The following is a 24154-nucleotide window of genomic DNA, read 5'->3' as shown; positions in this document are numbered from 1 at the left end:
TTGTGATCTGTGAGATCTCTGTTTGTTTTACCAGTTTTTTATGTATATGCATTTAATCACAATTCCTTTGGTCAGCTGATGATATATAATATGTAGCTTCACACAATACTAAACAAGTATTTCCAACTGATAAATACAGGAAAACCCAGCAGACGCCATTCTGTTTATATATCAATAACCAATAGTTCCAGCAACTTGATTTGCATTACAATCTGATTGATTTGATTATGTCAGATTTTATTTATCGTTGTTGTTATTGGATTCACTTGCATATTTATTTACTTCTTCACTTTCTACTTCTGTTAAATTGCAATTAGGTTAGAAGTTGTCACAAATCGTCACATCGTTCAATATTTAATTTTTTTTTTTAAATTAGCCACATTTTCGACGTTTGATTTGGATTTCATCAAGTTGTTTCTGTGTTGTAAGCTCTTTATGTGGCCTTTGGTTGGTTTTACATTAAAACACTTTTCTTTTTATTGAGTTCTTCCAACAGAATACTGCACTGATTCAAGTTTTTCTTTTTTGTGAATTTTCTACTTTCACTTTTCTATTTTTCTATGTTTCTATTTTTCACTTGTCTCCGTCTAACTTCCAAAGTCACGTTAATTTTTGCTGTTTTGTAAACAACTTTTGTTGCGAATTTTTGAACTTTTTTTTTTAAATTTGCACACAACACAATTTTTAAAATAGGCAGAGATCGCCAATGTAGTAATTGAAACTACGTTTTTATTTTATAATAAAAATTTAAATTATATTTTTTTAAACACGCCTAAAAGTATGCGTCTATTTTATTTTTATATTTTTCACCATAATGAAAATTTTTGAAAATTGAAAATCAATATTGAAACTTAAAAATATTGATAATACATTTAAAAATTAAAAAGTTCAAAGTAACTAAAATACAAAGTTAAATAAAGATAATAAGAACCCTACACAAGTATCAATATTATTGCAGTGATTATTGAAATCTTGACACAGCAGACAACGAAGAGGTTCAAGCATTTGAAAATTCGATCTACATGTAATTAAATATAGCGGTTAGAAATACAGAGAGGGTCTAAAGGGGACATTAAACATCACCTCGCCAAGCAGAAATGGACTGCTTATCATCCCTCTTAATAGTTTTGCCATGAATAAAACACCAAGCATCTCCCTACGGCTCTGTAGTGGAGGCAGCTGTAAAAGTTTTAACCAGCTGCAGTAGGACGGTGGATTTCTTGATGGATCCCAGGGCAAATGATTTAAAGCAAAAAGCAATAATTGCTGTTGGACCGATTCCAATTTTTCGCTATAAATCTGATAACGCGGGTTTCAGATAATGGAACATATAGGTCTCACTAACGATAAAAAAAAGAGTTTTACTGATATAAGTGTCATTGAATTCCTTTGCCCACCTTTTTACGAAACCCAAAGTCCCTCTATACCTATTCATACACGATTAGATATGTAATTTGAAGTCCAGTTTAGGGTTCATTATAACGCCAAGATCAGTAAAGTTTGTGACTTGCTTAATGATATAATCGCCTATCAAGCAATGATGGGATTTAAAAGATTTCCTAGTAAAATACATAAACTTGCACTTCGGTAAGTTTAGTGACATGACAGGTTGGGATTGCTTAGAAAAAAATATCGGAAAAAAATTTTCAAGGTTTTTGAAGCTTGCCACAGAAATGCGAATTTTTTAATAAAAACTTTTGCCCAAGAATGGCTCGGGATAGTCAACCTTTGGCTTTTATTAGAAAAAGTTGTATTTCGGAGTACCAGCTTGACATAGCCGCGTAAAAGTCAAAACTTTTGTCAGAGCTCTTTTATTAATAATGTGACTTTAAATCACCGACAACAAATTTAAATCATTTCTATTTGAAATTTGTTATTTTATGACACATTTAATGCGCCAACAGCAGCTAACACAAGAACACAGCATGACTACAAATGTGATGATGTAAATCTCGACAGTGCCCTCCATATTTTTACTTTAAGCGTGTGTGTTGAATATATAAATAAATACATAAAATCATTTCTATTATATAAACACACATTTGCTTAAATTCCCAAAATTGTTTTATTAAAAAGTTATGTCATTGACAATTATAAGAAAGAAGTTTAAATTTATCTGCTATCTTTAACTTAATATTTTGCTTAACAAACGAATTTGTATTTGGAACAAAGAAGCGCGCGCTCTGACTACCCCCCCCCCCTCCGCTCTTTATTTTATTTCAAGTAAAATTAAATTAAGAAAAAAAACACATAAATATTTCTACTACCGCTACTCAACTACTTATTATTCTATTTTAAGTCTAATTTGTGAGTTGTGGTATTTGGTTTGCCGTTGGCAAGGAATGGGTCATTTTCAACTTTAAACAAATTGACTTGACTTGACTCAGACGGACAGCCAGCGAGTTAACCAACAAACTAGCCAGTTAATGATTGTCTAGCTGACGTTTGCTTAAACTATGTTGTGTGTGTGTGTGTGTTTGAATGACGTTGTCCGTGCCATAACCTGAAACTTAATGGCCATTGTGTGGTTGGACGACTATGTGCTTAGCATTGTTGATTAGGTATTGTGGAATAGTGATGATATTATAAATATGTATGTGTATTTGTTTGTAGTTTTGTACATTTAAGCCGCCTGTTTCGGCCTAGAAAAAAAAATTTATATATAGTTTTTAAGAAAGAATTGCTATAACAGCAAATCAGAATTGCGTCTACAATATAGCATAAAACGTAGTTGAATGTTCTTCATTATATTGATTTCTATGTTATATATTACACAAAAAAATAAATAAAAAATTTTTTTTAGTAAAATCGTGTGTGTGAGTATGTGCGTTTTTACACTGAAATGAAGGCTTGGAGTGCGTGTGGTTAGCGCATGGAATTGGGTCAATTAAATGCAAGACTTGGAGTTTATTTCTGAATGACAGCAGCGCCTTTTTTATTTTATTTTTTACACTACGTCAATTTTTATTGCTAAAACTTGTATAATATTTGTTAGAAATATTTACGTTTATGCTTTTGTAGTAAAAGCGTTTTTTTGTTGTTAATGTTGTACTTAAGTAGTCAAGTTTGACGGATAGTTAATTTTGACACATAACTGAAGCATTTTTAGTTATTTAAATTGAACTATTGGGTTACATGCATCACTCTGGCGATTCCAGTTTTCTCACGCAAAGTATGTGAAAGGGAAAGAGTGGAAGTTCACCACGAAATCAGTTTCTGATTTTTTCAGTTGTTTTCAAAATAATGTGACCATTTTTGTTAGAAGCACTTAGGGATCTTTTTAGGATGACTCTGCGATCCTTCAAAAATTTTTCATGACTTGAATACAATATGTAGTTACTTGAAGCAGAGGAGGAGTCCTTCACTCAGTTGGGAAATATAGATAAAGAAAGACATGAACTCGCCTGGTGCTCCAATTTGGCGTCACTTATCGCAATCAGGGATAGTGTGCCTAGCTTGTTACTCACTGGCTATAATCGCCTAGGCGGCTAAGTAATTCTTACAAACGACCACAAAAATATATTTGTCATTACTTTTATAAACAATCTAGTATAAAAGTTCTGTTCTCAGGATATTAAAATTATTTTTATACTCAGCTGAGCAAAGCTCACAGAGTATATTAATTGTGTTCTCATAACTGTACCCCGTAACGGTATAAACTAATAGAGATAGATATAGACTTCTATATACCAAAATGATCTGGGCGAAAAAAGAAATTCATTTAGCCATGTCCGTCCGTCTGCCGTAAACACGATAACTGGAGTGAATTGTGAGGTATCTCAATGAAATTTGGCATGTAAGTTCCCTGACACCCATCTCAGATCGCTATTTAAAATGAACGAAATCAGACAATAACCACGCCCACTTTTTCGATATTGGAAATTTCGAAAAACAGAAAAAGTGCGATAATTCATTACCAAAGACGGATAAAGAGATGAAACTTGGTAGGTGGGTTGACCCTATGACGCAGAATAGAAAATTAGTTAAATTTTGGAAAATGGGCGTGGCACCGCCCACTTTTAAAAGCAGGTAACTTAAAAGTTTTGAAAGCTGTAATTTGGCAGTCGTTGAAGATATCATGATGAAATTCGGCAAGAACGTTACTCCTATTACTATATGTGTGCTAAATAAAAATTAACAAAATCGGATAACGAACACGCCCACTTTTTTTTTTTAATTTTAAAAGTCAAATGTTAACAAAAAATTTAATATCTTTACAGTATATAAGTAAATTATGTCAACAATCAACTCCAGTAATGATATGGCGGAACAAAAGACAAAAATAAAAGATAATTTTAAAATTGGCGTCGCTCCGCCCTTTTTCATTTAATTTTTCTAGAATACCTTTAATGCCATACGCGGAAAAAAAATTTACCAATCCTTGTGAAATTTGGTATGAGCATAGCTTCTATGACGATGTTGTTGTTGTTGTTGTTGTAGCGATAAGGTTGCTCCCCGAAGGCTTTGGGGAGTGTTATCGATGTGATGGTCCTTTGCCGGATACAGATACGGTGCGCTCCGGTACCACAGCACCATTAAGGTGCTAGCCCGACCATCACGGGAACGATTTATGTGGCCACATTAAACCTTCAGGCCATCACCTCCCTCCCCACCCCCAAGTTCCATGAGGAGCTTCGGGTCGCCAGAGCCTCGTCTGTTAGTGAAACAGGATTCGCCGCGGATAGGTGAGGTTGACAATTAGGTTCGGAGAAGCTATATATTGCGCTGGCAACCTGAAGGGTTGCGCTACACACCCCTTGAATCTGGTATTTTAGTCGCCTCTTACGACAGGCATACCTACCGCGGGTATATTCTAACCCCCTTACCCGCTGGGGGTCTTCTATGACGATAACTGTTTTCTGTAAAAATGGGCGAAATGGAATGAAGTGTCGCCCAGTTTTTATACACAGTCTACCGTTGGCCCTTCCGCTCGGTCGTTAACACGATAACTTGAGCAAAAATCGATGTATCTCTACTAAACTTAGTTCACGTACTTATCCGAACTCACTTTATCTTGGTATTAAAAATGAGCGAAATCCAACAATAACCACGCCCACTTTTTCGATATCGAAAATTTGGAAAAATGAAAAAAAATGCCATGATTCTATACAACATACGAAAAAAGGGATGAAACATAGTGCTCTGATTCGTTTTTTAACGCACAAACAAATTCTAGGGTTACCCTAGGTTCATTTTCATGGTGATTTTCCCTTATTTTGTCACCAAAGCTTTCAGCTGAGGATGTAATGTACGGTTACACCCGAACTTAGCCTTCCTTACTTGTTATTATTGGTATGAATTAATCCGGGGTTGCCCTTATTGCTTTAAATGTATGAACACATTTATTTGAAGCAATTTTCAATTTAAATTTTCTAATAATTTGGGAAAAATTTTAAACAACGAGACATCAGGACGGACAAAACAGCTGTCCCTTTGTCCGTCCTCATGTCATTTTGCTTAAATTTTTCCCAAATTGTAGAATATGTAATAAATTTCAACATATTTCTTAATACATTTTCAACAAAAAAAAATCGAAAAGAAAAACACATTTTTGTTTTAATATAAAAATAAATTACCAAGTTCTTGAGAATAAAATACCTATATTATATACGTTGAAGTAGCTACTTCCGCTTTGATGACGAAGTGATGTTGTTTAAAATGTTTGTCGCTGTAGGTAAATAATTAGCGTATTTGGTGAAGAAACCACGCTATAAACACGCATAGCCAATTTGAGTTTGTGCGACCAACAGCAACAACATTAACTACACCAGTTGAGGCTGTAGTGTGCAAGGTCGTTGTCATCATTTGTGGTATATACAAGTGACGTTATTTGTTTATTTTTACATATACAAACATTTGTTTCGTTGTGGTATTTCGACACCCCCATCTTAAGTTTTGAATAAATATCGACGTCAAAATGTAATCGACTTTTAAGTCATTACGTTCACGCAGAGCACAAACGTTTGTGTCATCTTTTGGTATTCTTCATCTCGTAACTATTTAATTACATGTCTATTTCTTTGTTTTAAAATAAAAAAAATAATAAAAATAAGTATTTAAATGCCTCCTCCGCCCTTCAATATTACTATTATTAATACTTTTTTTGCTACAGCATTTTTTGTTTTTGTTTTTGGTGCTCTCCACCTCCGCTGCCTTAAATATGCTTATTGCTGTAATTTATCACAGCATGTGTTATTTTTGAAGTTAACACCCACCTTAGCTCATATTGGTAAAGTCATACGTAATATTCATATACCTATTTATGTATATATGTATGTATATTGTATGCATATGCATGAAGTTCGCTTCTTAAGTCTTTTGAATATTGTTTGCTTATATTTCCCATAACATGTCATTGGCCTGCTGTGGCATTTGATGTTTGCTGCGACTGCAATTGTAGTTTTTGTTATTATACTCAGCTGATCAGAGCTCACAGAGTATATTAATTTTGTTCGCTTAACGGTAATCCATAACGGCATAAACTAATCGATATAGATATAGACTCTATATATCAAAATGATGTGGGCGAAAAAAGAAATTCATTTAGCTATGTCCATCCGCCCGTCTATCCGTAAACACGATAACTTGAGTAAATTTTGAGGTATCTTGATGAAATTTGGTATGAAGGTTCTTGGGCGCTCGTCTCAGATCGTTGTTTAAGATGAACGAAATCGGACTATAACCACGCCCACTTTTTCGATATCGAAAATTTCGAAAAACGGAAAAAGTGCGATAATTCATTACCAAAGACGGATAAAGCGATGAAACTTGGTAGATAGGTTGACCTCATGACGCAGAATAGAAAATTAGTAAAATTTTAGACAATGGGCGGGGCACCACCCAATTTTAAAAGAAGGTAATATAAAAGTTTCGCAAGCTGTAATTTGGCAGTCGCTGAAGATATCATGATGAAATTTCGCAGAAGCTTTACTCCTATAACTGTATCTGTGCTAAATAAAAATTAGCAAAATCTGATGAAATTTTGTTTAGTCAAATTTTAACAAAAATTGAATATCTTTACATTATATAAGCAAATTATGTCAACATTCAACTCCAGTATTGATATAGTGCAACAAAATACAAAAACAAAAGAAAATTTCCAAATGGGCGTGGCTCCGCCCTTTTTCGTTTAATTTGTCTAGAATAATTTTAATTCCATAAGTCGAACAAAAGTTTACCAATCCTTGGCAGGGCATAGATTCTATGACGATAACTGTTTTCTGTGAAAATGGGCGAAATCGGTTGGAGCCACGCCCAGTTTTTATACACAGTCGACCGTCTGTCCTTCCGCTCGGCCGTTAACAAGATAACTTGAGCAAAACTCGAAATATCTTCACGTATTTATCTGAACTCACTTTATCTTAGTATTAAAAATGGCAGAAATCAGACTATAACCACGTCCACTTTTTCGATATCGAAAATTACTAAAAACGAAAAAAATGCCATAATTCTATACCAAATAAGAAAAAAGGGATGAAACATGGTGATTGGATTGGATTTTTGACGCAAAATATAACTTTAGAAAAAACTTTGTAAAATGGGTGTGTCACCTACCATATTAAGAGTAGAACAAATGAAAAAGCGGGGCGAAATCAAAAGCCCTTGGAATCTTGGCAGGAATACTGTTCGTGGTATGACATATATAAATAAATTAGCGGTGCCCGACAGAAGATGTTCTGGGTCACCCTGGTCCACATTTTGGTCGATATCTCGAAAACGTCTTCACATATACAACTAAGGGCTACTCCCTTTTAAACCCCTCATTAATACTTTTAATTTGATACCCATATCGTACAAACGAATACTAGAGTCACCCCTGGTCCACCTTTATGGCGATATTCCGAAACGGCGTCCACCTATAGAACTATGGCCCACTGCCTTTTAAAATACTCTTTAATACCTTCCATTTGATACCCATATCATACAAACACATTCCAGGGTTACCCTATGTTCATTTTTCTACATGGTGATTTTCCCTTATTTTTTCTCCAAAGCTCACAGCTGAGTATGTAATGTTCGGTTACACCCGAACTTAGCCTTCCTTAGTTGTTTTTCTTTCATATTATTTCACTGTGAATTAAATGAAATCTGTTGGATTTGAATACAATTCTCATAATATGCTATTAATGCCGGGATATTAGGTAACGCTGATATATGTACATACATGTAATGGGAATTAGCATTTGTGTTCATGTTGGAGTTATTTTCGGAAATAATATTTATTTCATTATATTCATCTGAACTTGTTGCTTATGTCAATTTATTTGGTATTATTACATATTCATATAAAAAATAGTAAAAGCTAGGAGAGATTTTATACATTTTCAAAAAAATAAGAGCTTAAAAATAGAGAAAAAATGAAATGAACCATTTAAAGACACACAACAGCGAGCATAAAAATAGCAGTGGCAATTTCTGTGAAATTTCGTAATTGAGTACTTCTTTTTTTAATTTCACTAATTTAGAAACAACTTCCATAAGCTTTTAACTAAAACTGTGCAAACCAATCGCAAAAATGTTTTCGAAAATTCGCAATATCAATACATTTAAGAGGGTTTTGAACTTTTTATTTAGAGTTTTCTGATTTTTTTTAGTATGCAGCATTGAAGCCCAAACAATTTTAGTCTAACAAAGTATATGTAGTATATATTTCTATCAAAATTCGTATAAATTTTTGCCAACTGTTCCCTTTTCTTTTTTCCTACCTATGACTTTTCGACAAATTCTCGCTTACCCTCTCACTCTTCTTCTTTAACCCTTCTAAAAACCCTCACTAATAGATCCAATTTTATATTAATTTTGTAAAAATACATTCTAGGGCCACCTTTCTCCTTAATATGGTCTATATCTCAGAAAAAGGTTAAAATATGCAACTAAATTTATACATACAAACCATCCACGATCTTGCGTTATAAAGTTGTCAACAGATTTGAGATGGGATTTTATATATAAGATCAATATATTCGAAAGGCTGCCTAAATAATTTGTTTCCGAAAAATTGCTCGACCCCTGGTCCACTTGCCGGAAAGAAAGGAGCCCAAATTAAAAGCCTTTCAAAGAGAAGCCCCCGTACTAAATTTTAAGCAAATCGCACCATGAATAAGAATTTTTGAAATAGGTCAGCTTCTTGTTCACTTCCCGAAAAAAAAATTTCTTGAATAACTAATAAATTTTGCAAAAGAACCTCTGTACCAAATTTTAAGGAAATCCCTGCAGAAATTTTTATAAGAACGAGACAGGCCAAACTGAAATTTGAAATAACTCCCAAATCCTCTTGAACACGTACCCGAAATTTTATCAAAATCGATTCAGTATTTTAGAAGGAGTTCGGTCATAAACAAAGTACAGCAGAAATATATGTATATAGCAAGATTAAAGTTTTTTGTTTGATAAAAAAAGGAATCTGTAAATTAAATAATAACAAAATCTCTATCACGGCAGCCGCCGTGCCCCGCCATTCACGCCGAAGATACTGGGTTCACACCCCGGGCAAAGCAACATCAAAAATAAAATAAAAACACATTTTCCCCCAAGATTCCTAAATCTAAATATATTCTCGATGATCACAAAAAGATTCCCAAAATTTGAAAAAACATTAATTTTTACAACATCTTAATTTTTCTCGAAATTTTTGAATGTTTATTTACATTTTTTACCTTTATTGACCGGCCAGTTCAAACTAACCTATATTTTTCACACTGGTATTGGAGTGCTATGTGAGTTATAATATGTCTACCTGACACCAAATAAAGGGGAAGTCCATATACGCAGAAGAAAAGAAATAAATAAACAACTATTCGGGAAAGTTGTTCGCGAAAAGTCTAGACCCTGGGAGTTATAATAACAAGGCAACTAAGTGGTATGTAAGGAGCACAATATAAAGTTTGAGTAATCAGTTTGGTTTTAACGCATTGTAAGTGACATGAGCGAATGCTTTAATATTTCAGGAGTTATTCGCTCCGATAGCAGGAGGCAAAAAATAATCAAAAATTCTTTGCAGCGCGCCATATCGGATCTTGCTGCGTTGAAATATACGATCGCCATCGACCAAGATGTAATGAGTCAAAATCATTTGAAATAATAGTTTTGTGTTCCGCTTTATCGAAAAACTTGTATGAAAGATAAATAAATGTATTTAATATTTTTTGTTTGTCATGGTCCAAGGAATATGGAATTTAAATGCAATTTCTTATCACCCTGTCTATTACTTCGTTTTCGCAAATTTTAAATTTTTTAACTTATTGTTAGGTTTTCTACCCTTTTGACTATTACCATTCTTAATTTAGCAATTTTATCACCTAAATAATTTATTGTGGTTTAGTTATTAGTTTACTTTGCGTGTTAAAAAATTGGTTTACATTCCCCAATGAAAACATTTTTAATAAAATTATTGAAATTTTTTTAAACTTACTTTAGAACTGTTTTTTTATTGATATTAGAGAAAACTGGCAAAGTTTACAAACGGCGATGGTTACCAGGACATGTTTCTGAATTTCACTTCTTCAACAGCCAGCTTCTCGGGAGCTGAGTATTGAACTCGAAATTTCCAACATTCATACTTTATAGTAGTGTAAAGGCATATGTGTTTATCCACTCAGCCATATGAAAGCTTACTTTAGAACTTTATTTAAAACAGAAATTTACACCCATATGCTGGCTTGAAGTGATTGTCAATTTCTATAGTTCTATCTCCTTTGAAATATTAGAAACAATTGGTATTTTTTAAACAATTGTTAATCACTGCAAGCCAGCATATGGGTATTAATCTATTCTAGAACTTATTTAACTTAAACTTACCTTTTATGTATGGATTATTATTCTCACTCCGTTAACTTATTTTGACTGCCCCTACTATATTTGTTGATATGGATAAAGCGGTTTGTCCACTTCTTTGTATTGTTTTTTTTTTTTAGTTGTTTGTTTCAATTTTTAATTTGTTTATATTTAGTAGTTTCTGTTTTATTGCATAATATATTATTTTTGATAGAGTCGGTAGTTAAAATAGTTGCTCATACGCCCAGGTGGTTTATTCTAAATTATCATTACTTTATATCTGTGCGAAGAAAATCGATTTGTTAGTTTTTAAGAATTGAATTTGACTTTATTTAGTTAGCCGGAACCGAGTCTGTGATGATATGTATGTAAAAGATAAAATATGATATATGGCAGTTGGCAAATACTTAGATTAAGGACATAGAATACAGATGCATTGTCAAACATGCAATTGTAAATTTGAAGTTCTTGCAATAGAAGTTTGACAGATTTTTTTTAAATGTAATACATTTTATTACTTATATAATACTACTAGAAATAATTGCGATATACGTGGGTTGAACAAATTTGCAAATGCCTCGAAATAAATTTGTTATCACAGATCCCCATATAAAATAAACGAAGCACAGGACATAGCGTAGAGAGAGAGATGAATGAACAACAGAGGATGGAAAATGGGGCAAAGAAAGCGTAAGGTGCATGGTACAGTAGAGAAAGTATAAAAAATAGCTATTACAATAAATCACTTATCTCAACAATACATAACGTAGACGTAAGTATTTGATGAAATTTGAAGCTTTTAGCTGTTAAAATGGGGCAAAAATTACGAAAAGTTTCTTATCTGAACAATCGGTTGTACGGGACATATGCTATATATACGCCCGATCTCTTCGAATTTTTCAGACAACAATATATGTAATATACGAAACCATATGGTGAAGTTCGAAGCCCCAATCTGATAAATTGAGGAAGATATGACAAAAAAACCTCTTTTCTGGAAACTCGGTTGTATGGGGATATATGTTATAGTAGTCCGATCCGGACGGTTCCGATAAATGGCTAATCGGACAGCGAAATATACCCGCAATCCATATTTTATCAAGATATCTCAAAAATTGAGGGACTAGTTTGCATACAAACAGACAGACGGACAGAAGGTATACTTATTGGTGGATCTATCTATTTTCCTTTAAGGACTTACAATTTTGAGATTCGTAGCGATATAAATATACCATTCCATTTTCACAAAAGGATACAAGGAGCTACTACAAAAGATAAAATAATGCTTTATAATATTTAATATGAATTATAGATGAACGAAGTTTGTCAGAAGAAGAGTAAAGACTAGAAATCAAAAGTAAGTCTTGTGAGGGCACAACAATATTTTACTAAATTAAACTTGAGAAGACTTCTTTCCTCTTTCTAAAGTGCCATCGTCAATGTTTCTTCAAAGCCCATAAAACATAAAGATTGATGTGACCTCATAAACTGACATGTAACTGTATTCAATACATGAACTCTTGTTTGACAAATAATAAAAAAACTCGAACCGGCCTACACATGTTGGATAAAGCAATTTTTTTTTTACTTGAATTTATATAAATTTTTATTTGTTTAAATTTCCCTTCTTTTTTTAATTTTTTCAAAATGAACCAATTTTGATTATTTTGGTGTTTTTTAAAATAAACACTTTTTTACTGCACTACAAAAAAGGCTCACGTTACTTCTATTTTAATATTTTCTTGCGCTTCGAAACGGCGGAATGGCGCGATGGAACCCAAAAGCTTAAAATTGAGCAACACTAAAAAACAACAATCGACGTCGCCTCGTAATACAAAAAAAGAGCAAAATGTAAAAAAGTATCAAAAAAATTGTTCAAAAATTGATCTTTTTTCTTAAAGTTCGGGAACCGTAATATAAGAATTATCTTAATTTTTGTACCTTGAAATTTGGAAACCCAAGAAAAGTAAACAAAATTTCGACACCCTGTACTATCGCAATTCGCTCATATTTCAGTCTCACCCTTTTGTACTTTAATTTACCCTACAAATTTATAATTTTAATAAACTTTGGTGCATTTTGGAGATATCATCTATTTCTAGTGGCAACACTGGACGTAAAAATCCCGTTATATAATAAAGGCTAAATAACTTTCAGTTTGCATTTCTTAAAAGTTTGCAAATTTTTTTAATAATTTTTTTTTTACACATTTTGAATCAAAATTTATGAAATGATTGCAGTCAAAGCAATTTGTGTTTTTTTCTCCATGCTATATGTTTTTAACGCTCATTAGTGTATTAGAGTGATTTTAACAATATCATAATATATTCGATTCTTCATAGTTGTTCTTCGTTTATATTTTTTTAGGCCACAAAAAAGCAAAGCGATTTCATCAAAAATTATGCACAGTGACGATGAGTGTTTCGTACTTCTTAGCGCACAAAGTTGTAAAAATTTATTTTTTCCATTTGTTTCTTGTTTGTATTTAGTATATAATAAATTTGTATTCACTTTTTATTGCTCTTTTTCTTTGTTATTTTTCTTATTTTAGTGCGGTTGCTGCCGCATGCAGTCACAATTAATTTCACTTTTTTTCCTTGAAAGCAAAACTACAATTTTCGCGTGCTGCTTATTTGTTATTGTAATTTTTGATTTTTATTTATGGATTTTTGTTGGTTCGCTATTTTCTGTTGCTGGTTAAATTTATAAAACTAAAATTTTACATTTTCATTATTGGTTTTTTGTTTGTTGTTCGGAGTTACTTGAAGGAGTTTGTCTGTCTTGTTGTAATTATGTGTTGGCTGGTAAATTTTTTTCTCTACACATTTTATCTGGCTATTTTTTGGTTGTGCATATTTTAATTTTCTGCACCAGGTACTAATTTTTGTGATTTTGTTTTTATAACATTTTTTTCAAGTGTCTGGTTTGTGCTCGTTTTGGTCAAAGAAAATTGTGCCAGATTAAATATTTTGGATTGGTAAATTATTTTTTGTTAAAATTTTTTTCTTTTATTAAAAATTGGATTCAACCATAGAAAAAATGTTGAAAATTGGCGCAAGGATCGAAGTTCATAATAAAAAACATATTTATTAAAGGATTTGGTATTTGTTTGGAGAAAGAACCATCAAAACATTGATACTAGATGGCGTTGAAAAATAAAAATTTTTTAAACTGATATTTTTGAACCGATTTTGTTTATTTAAAAAAATATATTAAGGAAAAAATTTAAAAAAAAGACTTATATAATTGGCAGGCGCAGGCACTTGTTTTCTCTGAGGTAATTTTAATCCATTTCAAGACTAGTTTTTTCAGTCCTGTAAACATTTGCTTTAATTCCTTTTCTTGTTTTATTATTTGAATTTGTAGTCATTTTAGCTTTGATTTATTTGAGACTAAATTTTGTTTCATTTAATTTTTGGCTTTTTTTGAATTTTCATTTTAGATCTCCTCATTTTTCCGTGCTTGTTATTAATCAAACGTTTTTCTGCTTTTTTTTTTTTGTTATATTTCTTTTTGTTTTCACGCTTCGAACAATTAATTCGTTTAATTAGTTTTTTTCCACTCTAAGCTTTTCTCTTGTTATATTAACTTGGCACACGCTATCCATTTTTTTCATCTTTTTCTTCAAATATTTCACTTTTCTTTCGTTAGTTTTCTTGCTGCTCTGTTTTACTTTGTTGTTGTTGTTGTTGGCATCAATGACACTGAACACATGCAACTTTCACAGCGCAACACAAACAACCGGAATGGTAACTTTGATATATAAAAATTGGTATTACCGAATTGTGTGAAGTCGTTTAAATGGACAAATGGCCAGATATAAAAGTAAAAATGGCTACTCAGGAAAAGCACAACTTTTTTTTGTTCGAAAATTTCTAAATTTTGTTTAATTTCGTGTTATTTGCAAGTGTTTTTAGAGGTGTGCATAGTTTCCATTCAATAATAGTTTTTTTTTTTTGCTTTGAAGAAAATTTCCAGCGCTATTTAATATTTTTTCTTTTTTATAAATATGCTTCGTATTTTTTCTAAAAATATCAAAAAACTCGTTGAGTAGTAAAATAAATTATGAAACAAATTTTCGTTTTGTTTTTTGAAGATCAAAAATTCAAAACAAAATAAGCTTTTCGTTTAAAATCGGAACCATATTTGGGCAATTCACAAAAGTGTCGTATTCATGTCAAATTTTATGATATGAGTTGTTTTCATGGCTTTCAATAAAAAGTTTGATTATAACTTAACTTTTTTTTAATATTTTTTTTTTTCTTCAGAGCACAAATTTTAAAGATTTTTTGATATTTCTCTTTCATATTAAGAAAAAAAATTATTTAATAGTTAAAAAGTTTGAAAAATTTTTTTGAGATTGAAATTTTCAATATTTTTGAACTCAAGAAAAAAGCTTTGTGAAATTTCTTATACTTAAGATATGGAAATTTGATGATTTGTTTTTATAATCAACAACAGAAAATACCTATTAACTAATTCGCTTCGGTATCAGAAAAAAAAAAATATTGAAATTTTTAATATTTTTTGATAATTTTCTTCTATATTTTAGGAAATGGAATTAAAACATATTTTTGTATTCAACAAACAAAAAATTTGTTGAAAAGGAAATTTGCAGTATTTTTTTTTTACTTAAAACAAAATATTGTGGAGAACTTTATGATTTGCAATATTTTTTAACTCAAAGCTTTCATTAAATTGTTTTTTCAATACTCAAACTCTCAACTTTTTCTTATAATTTTTGTTTTTTTTTTTACTAAATGAAAATTCTTAAGTTTTTTTGATATCTCTTTCTATATTTAAGAAAACAAACCTTTTCTGATATTTTTGCAAATATTCAAGAAAAAAAAGCAAAATTTGGTAACAACGAAAATTTAGAAATAAAATTTTAATTTCTTTAACAATGAATATTGCCATGTTTCTTTGACATTTGAAAAAACCTTGCTTCGAAGTATGTTCCTCACGCTCAAAACAACGAAGTTTTAAAATATTTTTCAATATTTAAAAATAGGAAATAGTTTTCGAAATTTTTTTTTAGTATCTAAGAAAACAGAATTACAAAAAATATTTGAAATTGATTTTAAAAAATTAAAATATTATTGATACTTTTTGCATAATTTTTTTATAATATTTGTTCAATTCAACAAAATTTATTAAAATAATTTTGTTAACAATTTATGTATATGAACATATATGCAACAAAAAATCATTTTTATTTTTTTTTTAATTTTATCAAATTTTTTTTTTTTTGTTTTTCTGGTGCCGCAAAAAATTTTTTCTGCTTTGGAAATATTTAATGTGTTAAGGAAAAAAAAGGAAACATTTTTTTTTAAGTAAAATATTCTTTTTTCATTTTTTTTTTTTAATCCAGCAAGACCAAATTTTATTTTGATAGTTTGTTGTCGTATTCAACAAGCTAGAATTGAGTTCAGTAATGTTTTTTATATTTATATTTTTTTCGCATATTTTCTCTTTGTTTTGTGATAGTTTGAAATACTACAGAAGGAATTTTTTTGCATTTTTTCCGTTTCAGATTCAAAAAAGCGAGAATTTTTACGTTTTCTTTCCTTTTAGCAAAACCATTTTTTTTTTTTTGATAATTTTTTTTTTTATAGTAAAAAAATTAAATTTTTTGCATTTTTTTTATAATTTTTTTTTGAGCTCAGCTAACCAAATGAATTTGTTTTTATATATTTTTTTCATCGTATTTGTAAAATTTAAAGTTAATTAAAATAAATAATATTTTTGATGAATTTGTTTTGTCAAATTTGTAGAAATTATTGAAATATAAAACATAAATGAAAATTTGTGTTGATAACTGACAAAAAATTTACATTACAATATTAATTATTATTATTTTTTTATTTTAAGATATATATTATTTTTAATGGTTTTGTTGTTTGTTTCTCTTAACTTATCAAATAAGTTTCTTTCCATCTTATCTTCAGCAACACCTGTTGTCGCAACATCAGCAGCAACATCAATATTTATTACCAACAAACAGTTATTGTTTTGGCAAAGCTGCGCTGCCGAAAATTTGTTATTGCAGCTTTCTTTGTTGTTAAAACGCTTTTGCGTTTTACAAATCGTTCTATATTCCAAATTAAATATTCCGCGAAATAAAATTTACAAAATTATATAATATAAATATAAATCAAATACACTTGTTGTTGCACGCATACGTACACTTATTTGTTGTTGTTATTTTTTCCAGTTGTTATTATTGTAATGTTTGCATACACGCACATACGCACTCACCACGCACTATTTGCTCTATAAGTCAATATGAATTATGAGTGGTGCGTCGTACCGTTAATTTGTAGTTAAAGCAACAAATGAAAAATATCTAAACAAAAATACACAAGTATGTGTGTATGTAGTTAATTAGAAATTCGACCAATAACTAACGGTACAGGCAACCGAATACCACACTCAACAAACGCACTCGACGACTTACGCGACTCAACTGTTGGCCAAAAGCTGCAGCAAGTGGCCGACCACTAACCAAAGTTAAAACATACACACACAGTCGTCAATGTGTTTGTAGGTATGTATGTATAAGCCAGTAAAACCAGCAAACCACCGCCGAAAAAGCCGCCAATAAAAAACAACAATAAGAAGAATATATGTACATACAAATAACAAATAAGCTAAGCATAATTAAGGAAAACAGCAGTAAAGGAAAAAAGTGAAGTAGTCTGAGTTTGCGTAAAGCTGAAAATTGTATACCCGGCTGTGGAAGTCGGCCAAATACACTGTGTCGAAACTGATAATTGCTCCCGTGTTGTCGACTCCTTTTAAAAATTTTCCAATAACAATACTCATCTACTCATCGCTCACCGTCCGACCATGTATCAACTACCAGCATACAGCTACTTATTCACCACTCAACGATTCTCCGATACACCTGTAGTTTTGAGTATATGTTAATCGCTTCACCCATGAGCCATTTTACCGACCTTCGAAGGAAACTTTACATAGAGGATTAAGGAGTTTAGAATACTGCCGCGAATAGCATGTAAGAGGTGATAAGATCCACATACCCGATAGCTGATCCTCGGGCTATTACCAATACGTACTACTACTAGCCCAGCTGACACCTATTGTGGTCTACTAAATGCGCTAAGCCCTTCCTGCTGTACGAAAATATTTGAACCAATTCGTGCACCATATTTAGCGCTGGATGCCTTCATTTTCAACTCAGCCAAGCTTCGCCAAATAGCCGATGAAGGCTTTTTGAGACATTCTATGCGTATTCTCGTTAGAGCTGGGCATGTCCAAAGGAAATTTCGAACACTTTCTAACTCTTCCTCCCACTGTTCGCCATGTACTCCCATCAGACAGTGTCCCTTTAATATCCCGATCAATGGACCTAAGGAGAAGCGATTGATATTGATTAGGAATCTAGTTCGGTTGTCATTCATGCGAGGGCAGGTTTGTTGAGGCACCCAAAGATGGGTTCCAGCGCCCATCGCTAAATGCAGTCATGAGCAAATATTTGCACATGAAAAGAGGAGAAGCTATGTGCCTTAACTGAATTACCTCCATCTTTTCAGTTCATCAGCAATGTAATTCCCACGTACACCTTTGTGGCCCGGAACCCACATCACCATTGTGGTGCACCGAGAGACTTGTTCGTTAAGCGACTGTATGCAATATATTGAGCCACGTATACCACTTCCCACATTGCCACTAAATTAAGAGATATAATTCCATTTGTTTTGCTATTGGACTCTGAAAGGGAGAGGGTCACTAGGTGAACCACGTTTTGATACTCAGTGCCACAGTAGGTACATCTGGGTATACCAAATAACAACAATGTGCCTACAAAGCAATACCACACACATACATAAATACGTACAATTACAAGTATTGCTGTTACCGTTGGCTATTGATATCATACATGTATGTATATATGTATGTAATTCGGTATATGTGTTCCTATATTAGGTGCTTGGCGTGTTTCTTTAATTCGCATACTAGGCCACGTTCGTTGCTTAAGTCTTACGTTTCGTTTGGCTTTCGGCCATTAAGAGCTTTTTTTGCTGCGCCCCCATCACCCCCACCGACAACATCGTCTTACTTAATGCAAACTTTTAAGATTTTAAGCTTTGTTGCTTTGTTTTTTTTTCCTACATCTGCTGTTACTTCTTCTTTAATTTTTTTGCATAGCCACAAACAGCTGTGATTTGTGGTCTGAGCTAAGTTGCATGGAGCTTGCAGCTATGCTTTAGTTTAAGTATTTTTCTTTCATCGCCGTGTTTGTCGTGTTGTTTTAAATACTTTTGATTGCATATGTTTTGTGCTACGCTTCGTTTCGCTTATGGATTAGTGTCGAGCTGAAAAATGTTCAAAAAAATGTTGTTGTACCTCGCTCAGCAATCAAAGCTTCGTTTCACGTCGTCACCCACAAACTTCCTTCGTGTAGTTTATATTTTTTTATTGTTTTTTGATTTTGTTTACAGTAGCTTTCGGCACATTACACTCAGGGATGTAAAGTAAAAGAAGTGCATAAGAAGTAATAGAAATAGATGGAGTATTGCTTAAAGAAACAATCAGCATTTGCAAGGAGAGCCGTAGAAGAAGACAATCGTGTAAGTAGACAGAGATTTTTTGTTATGTCTTAGTAATATTCGCTCTTAAGAGTTTCGCAGAAAAGCTTTAATGTTGTAATGCTTGAAAAGGTTTGGTAAGCTAAGAGCACATAGTTCGTTGCTCTCTTAAGCACGCAAATTCACAAAATTTTTATATCAGGTTCTCTTAAAATTTTTAAGTTATAAATCTTCTCGGGTTATTCACGTTATCGAAAAATTTAATTTAAAATTTTTTTTTAATTTTTTTCAAAATATAAGGCAAAATTATACAGTAGGATGGGCCTTACTTACTTACTTACTTAATTGGCGCTGACCGTTTAAACGGTTATGGCCATCCAACAAGGCGCGCCAGTCGCTCCTTCTCTCTGCCAACCGGCGCCAGTTTGGTCACACCAAGGGGGTTTAAATCGTTTTCCACCTGGTCCTCCCAGCGGAGTGGGGGCCGCCCTCTTCCTCTGATTCCATAGGCGGATTCCAATAGAAACACCTTCTTGGCCGGAGCGTCATCTTTCATTTGTTTCATATGTTGATGTCTGCGTATAGCTCGTACAGCTCATCGTTAAATCTTCTTCGGTACTCGCCATCGTCAACGTGTAGATGTCCATAAATCTTTTGAAGAACTTTTCTCTCGAACACTCCCAGAGCCGCTTCATCTGCTGTTGTCATGGTCCATGATTCTGTCCCATATAGCAGGACGGGTACGATAAGTGACTTGCAGAGTATGATTTTCGTTTGTCGAGAGAGGACTTTACTTTTCAATTGCCTACCTAGTCCAAAGTAGCATTTATTGGCAAGAGTGATTCTTCGCTGGATTTCAGTGCTGATGTTGTTGCTAGTGTTGATGCTGTATCCCAAATAAACGAAGTTTTTTACTATTTCAAAATTATGGCTGCCAACAGTGATGTGGCTGCCAAGGCGCATATGCGCTGCCTCTTTGCTCGATGACAACAGGTCCTCCGTTTTGTGCTCATTCACCATCTAATCCATCTTTACCGTTTCTTTTTCCAATTTAGAGTAAGCAGAACTAACAGCGCCGATGTTTTGGGCGATGATATTAATTTCCTCAGCATATGGCGGTAATTTCGCGCCTTTATAGAAGATTGTTCGAGAGCGTTTAAGTTCTGCAGCTAGTATAATTCTATCCAGCATCACATTAAAGAAATCGCACGCTAGGGGGTCACCCTGTCTAAAACCTCGTTTAGTTTCGAACGGCTCGGAGAGATCCTTCCCAATTCTGACTGAGCTGATCGTGTTCCTCAACATCATTTTGCACAGCAGTATAAGTTTTACGGGGAAACCAAATTCAGACATAGCGGCATATAGGCAGCTCCTTTTATGCCATCATCATCGATTACGGGATCGGGTTCGTCATCCCTGTGCGGTAAATCCCTGTCTCCATTTAGGAGAGCAGAGAAGTGTTCCCTCCATAATCTAAGTACTTTCTGGACATCAATTATAAGGTCCCCGTTTTCGTTCCTACAGGAGTTTGCCCCCGTCTTAAAACCTTCCGTCTGTGGCAAAAATTTTTCGAAAAATTTTCGGGCGTTATTCCTGGTGGCTAGCAGCTTAAGCTCCTCACACTCGCGCCTTTCTGCCTCTGCTTTTTTCTTCCTGTAAAGGCATATCGCTTGCCTTTTTAACTCGCGATAGCGTTCACACACTCCACTTTTTGCGTTCGCTTTTAACGTAGCCCTGTAGGCAGCGTCTTTTCTTTCAGTTGCAACGCGGCATTCGATTGTTTCTTCGGTGGCAGTACGAAGTGTTTTGGAGATATGCTCCGAATGCTCCTGCATTCCTTCAGGCTGGATTGAGCTCTCAGAAAGCAGGCGTGAGAGCCGAGTTGCGAAATCATCGACAGTCTGTACGATTGCAGCTTTTCTACGTCTAGCTTTCCTTCTGTTTTTTGTTCCTTGGTTTTAGCCGCGCAGAAGAGGGTGCGTATTTTGGCTGCGGTGAGATAATGGTCCGAGTCGATGTTAGGTCCTCGGACCGTGCGCATATCTAAAACACTGGAGGCATGCCGTCCGTCTATCACAACGTGATCGATCTGATTGCGAGTATTTCGATCGGAGGACAGCCAAGTAACTTGATGTATCTTTTTATGCACGAACCTCGTACTGGATATTACCATGTTTCGAGCACCGGCAAAGGGTGGTCCTTACCAATGGAATAAACATATTTTTCAGTCTCACCCCGCTCAGATTGTTCTATTCTAATCAAAATTGACATTTTTTTTCGACTGCTTAGTGGCATATACCCCTATGTTGGCTGCCTGTTCATGAACGCCCTATCTCAGAAAACGTTTAAATTACGCTGCATTTCAGAATTTGTTTCTCAGAATTCGGTGGAAAAACAATATATCTGAGCTCAAATTCAATACCTCTTGACATTAGATGGGGTGCTTGTGAAAAAATGTTTTGCCATAGTGCGTTTTTCAACCAAATTCCGAGATAGGGTGTATTTGAAACTAATTCCGAGATGGGGGGTTATTGAAACATTTTCTGAGCCTGAGTGCTTCGAAAGGACAGCTAAGATAGGGTGATATTCTACTCAACAGTATATTTTCAATTGCAGTTTGTATTTTACTAAGAGGGGCTTGACTTGATATTTTGAAAATATATTGGTTCTCTAATTCGAAAAAATGGCATCCGACCATGGCGAAGTGAGAATAGCAATGTCACGGCTAAAGCATAATAAAGTGCCGGGTAATGACGGGCTACCCACCAAGCCCTTCAAACAGGGAGGCTAAGCGTTGGTAACGAGCATAAATCAGTTAACATACAAAATATAATCGGGCGAGTGCACGCTTCCTCCAATCCATAAGAATTTCGATCCCACAAACCGCGCTAGAGTACTGTGCAAAAGACAAGATCCCAAAATCAACGAATTCATTGGACCTTATCACTGCGGTTTTAGCTCTGGTAAATATACTGACGAACAGATCTTTGCAATGCGCCAGATTCTACATAAGTCTAACAAAAAGAGAAATATTACTTACCATTTTTTGTCGACTTCAAAGCAGCTTTTCGCGTTAATAAGTTAATAAGCTTTGCCAAGAGACGTTGAGCAACACCACCAGCTCCGTAATAATTGAGAAAGATTTCTCTGAGCTATTATAAACCGAACGAGGCTTCAGACAAAGCAAATTCCTTTCATGCGACATCTTTTAACTAATGCTGGAGAAGGTAATTTTAGCAGAAGATCTAAACCGCAATGGTCCAATCAATTATAAGAGCTTGCAATTGCTGATATCGTTAGCCTTAACAAACGCGCCGTAAGTTCTGCCTACTCTGGGTTAGGAAAAGAGTAAAAAAAAGTGGGGTTTGCTATAAATTAAGACAAGACCAAGTATTTGCTGCCATCCAAGGAAGAATCGGTGCATTCGCGCCTCGACATCAACATCACTGTAAACGGACAAAAATTCGAGACTGTGAAGTACTTCATGTATCTTAGAAGGAGCATCAAGAGCACAAATAATGTCAGCATAGAAATCAAAGGGATAATCACTCTTGCCAACAAGTGCTACTTTGGGCTGAGTAGGCAATTGAGAGGTAAAGTCCTCTCTCGACGAACAAAAATCACATTCTACAGGTCCCTCATCATACCTGTCCTGATATCTGGCTAGGAATCATGGACGGTATCGAGAGAAGATAAGATATGTCTTAGAGTGCTCGATAAAAAAAAATTCTCCGGAAGATTTGTGATCCTGTCCACGATCCAAACCATGGGTATCGTAGGAGTTATAATCACGAGCTGCATGAGATTTACGCAGACAAACGAATAAAGCCCCAAAGGCTTTGCTGGCTTTGTCGTGTTATGCGAATGGACTAAAATGGTCGGCTAAGAAAGTGTTTCAGTTGATACCGACATTTGGAAGCAGCGGAAGGGGACGCCTCCACTGAGTTAGGAGAGGCAAGTGGAGGAAAAGTTGATCTCCCTTTATGCTCCTACTTGGCGTCAGTTATCGCGAAACAAGGATAGTTGGCGTGACTTTTTACGAAAAGGCCAAATTAATGATGAAGCTAATTCAAGATAAGTTTAACCAAGCAACGAAATAAGATCACCTATCGATTGTTTTATCGTTATTAAAAGACAGAGTAAGGTTAAGCAAAAGTTCGCTCTCAGAAACGATTTTATAAATTACTTCCAAATCAGTAATAAGTTACTGGTAGAATAATTTTTTTTTTTAGTAAAACTTGACTACCATAAGTAAAATTCCAAAAACAACTTCGACGGGCTTGTGTGTGGGTATGTGTGTACATCATACCTCCACAAATATTATTAATTATAATTTTTTTTGGCTTATTTGCTGTCATCAAACATAACAGGTTTTGACACGAGCGCTATTGATTTGCAAATTTAGTGAGATGACCTTGAAAAATCTTATCAAATTTCTCAGTTAAGTACAGTTATTTGCGTTGAGTTTGAAACACAGTTACACATTTTATGTAACTTTCTTTTATTAATTTATTTTTATTCTTGGCAATTATGCCTTATTTCAAGTTATGATAGAAAATCTGTGTTAACAACAGTTTTTTAATTAGATAAAATTCGAATAAATTTGTATTTTTATTGCTTTAATAAGTTTTTTATTGCTTTTCGAAATCTGTTATAGTCATAATCATGATACAAATATAAAGAGCCAGTTCCATCCCTTCTTCTTCTTCCCCGCCAATGCCGCTATTACTCTGAGGGGAATTCAGTTCCAGGTGTTGTTAGTAACGTTCCAATGAAGCATGAACCAGATACGGATAGAAATTTAACATGCAAATGCAACAACATCGTTG

The 24154-nt window shown here is 33.7% G+C and overlaps 1 protein-coding gene across 10 annotated transcripts in view; it reads right to left on the bottom strand.

Annotated features, from left to right (window-relative positions):
• Nucleotides 1–17231, bottom strand: part of exp (expansion) — a 338601-nt gene extending 321370 nt beyond the window's left edge. The window contains exons 1-3 of one of the 10 annotated variants that reach the window (XM_067774671.1): nt 16936–17231; nt 12796–14526; nt 10798–11125 (exon numbers count right to left, since the gene is read on the bottom strand). The gene's annotated coding sequence lies outside the window, so the exon portion shown is untranslated. The remainder of the gene's footprint in view (nt 1–10797; nt 11126–12795; nt 14527–16935) is intronic. The other 9 variants (XM_067774674.1, XM_067774675.1, XM_067774672.1 and 6 more) reach the window with 9 other exon arrangements.
• Between the last annotated feature and the right edge of the window lie 6923 nt (nt 17232–24154).

This window comes from Eurosta solidaginis, chromosome 3 (genome assembly GCF_040869045.1).
Source record: "Eurosta solidaginis isolate ZX-2024a chromosome 3, ASM4086904v1, whole genome shotgun sequence".
Classification (NCBI taxonomy): domain Eukaryota; kingdom Metazoa; phylum Arthropoda; class Insecta; order Diptera; family Tephritidae; genus Eurosta; species Eurosta solidaginis.
This window is presented reverse-complemented; position numbering and strand designations above follow the sequence as displayed.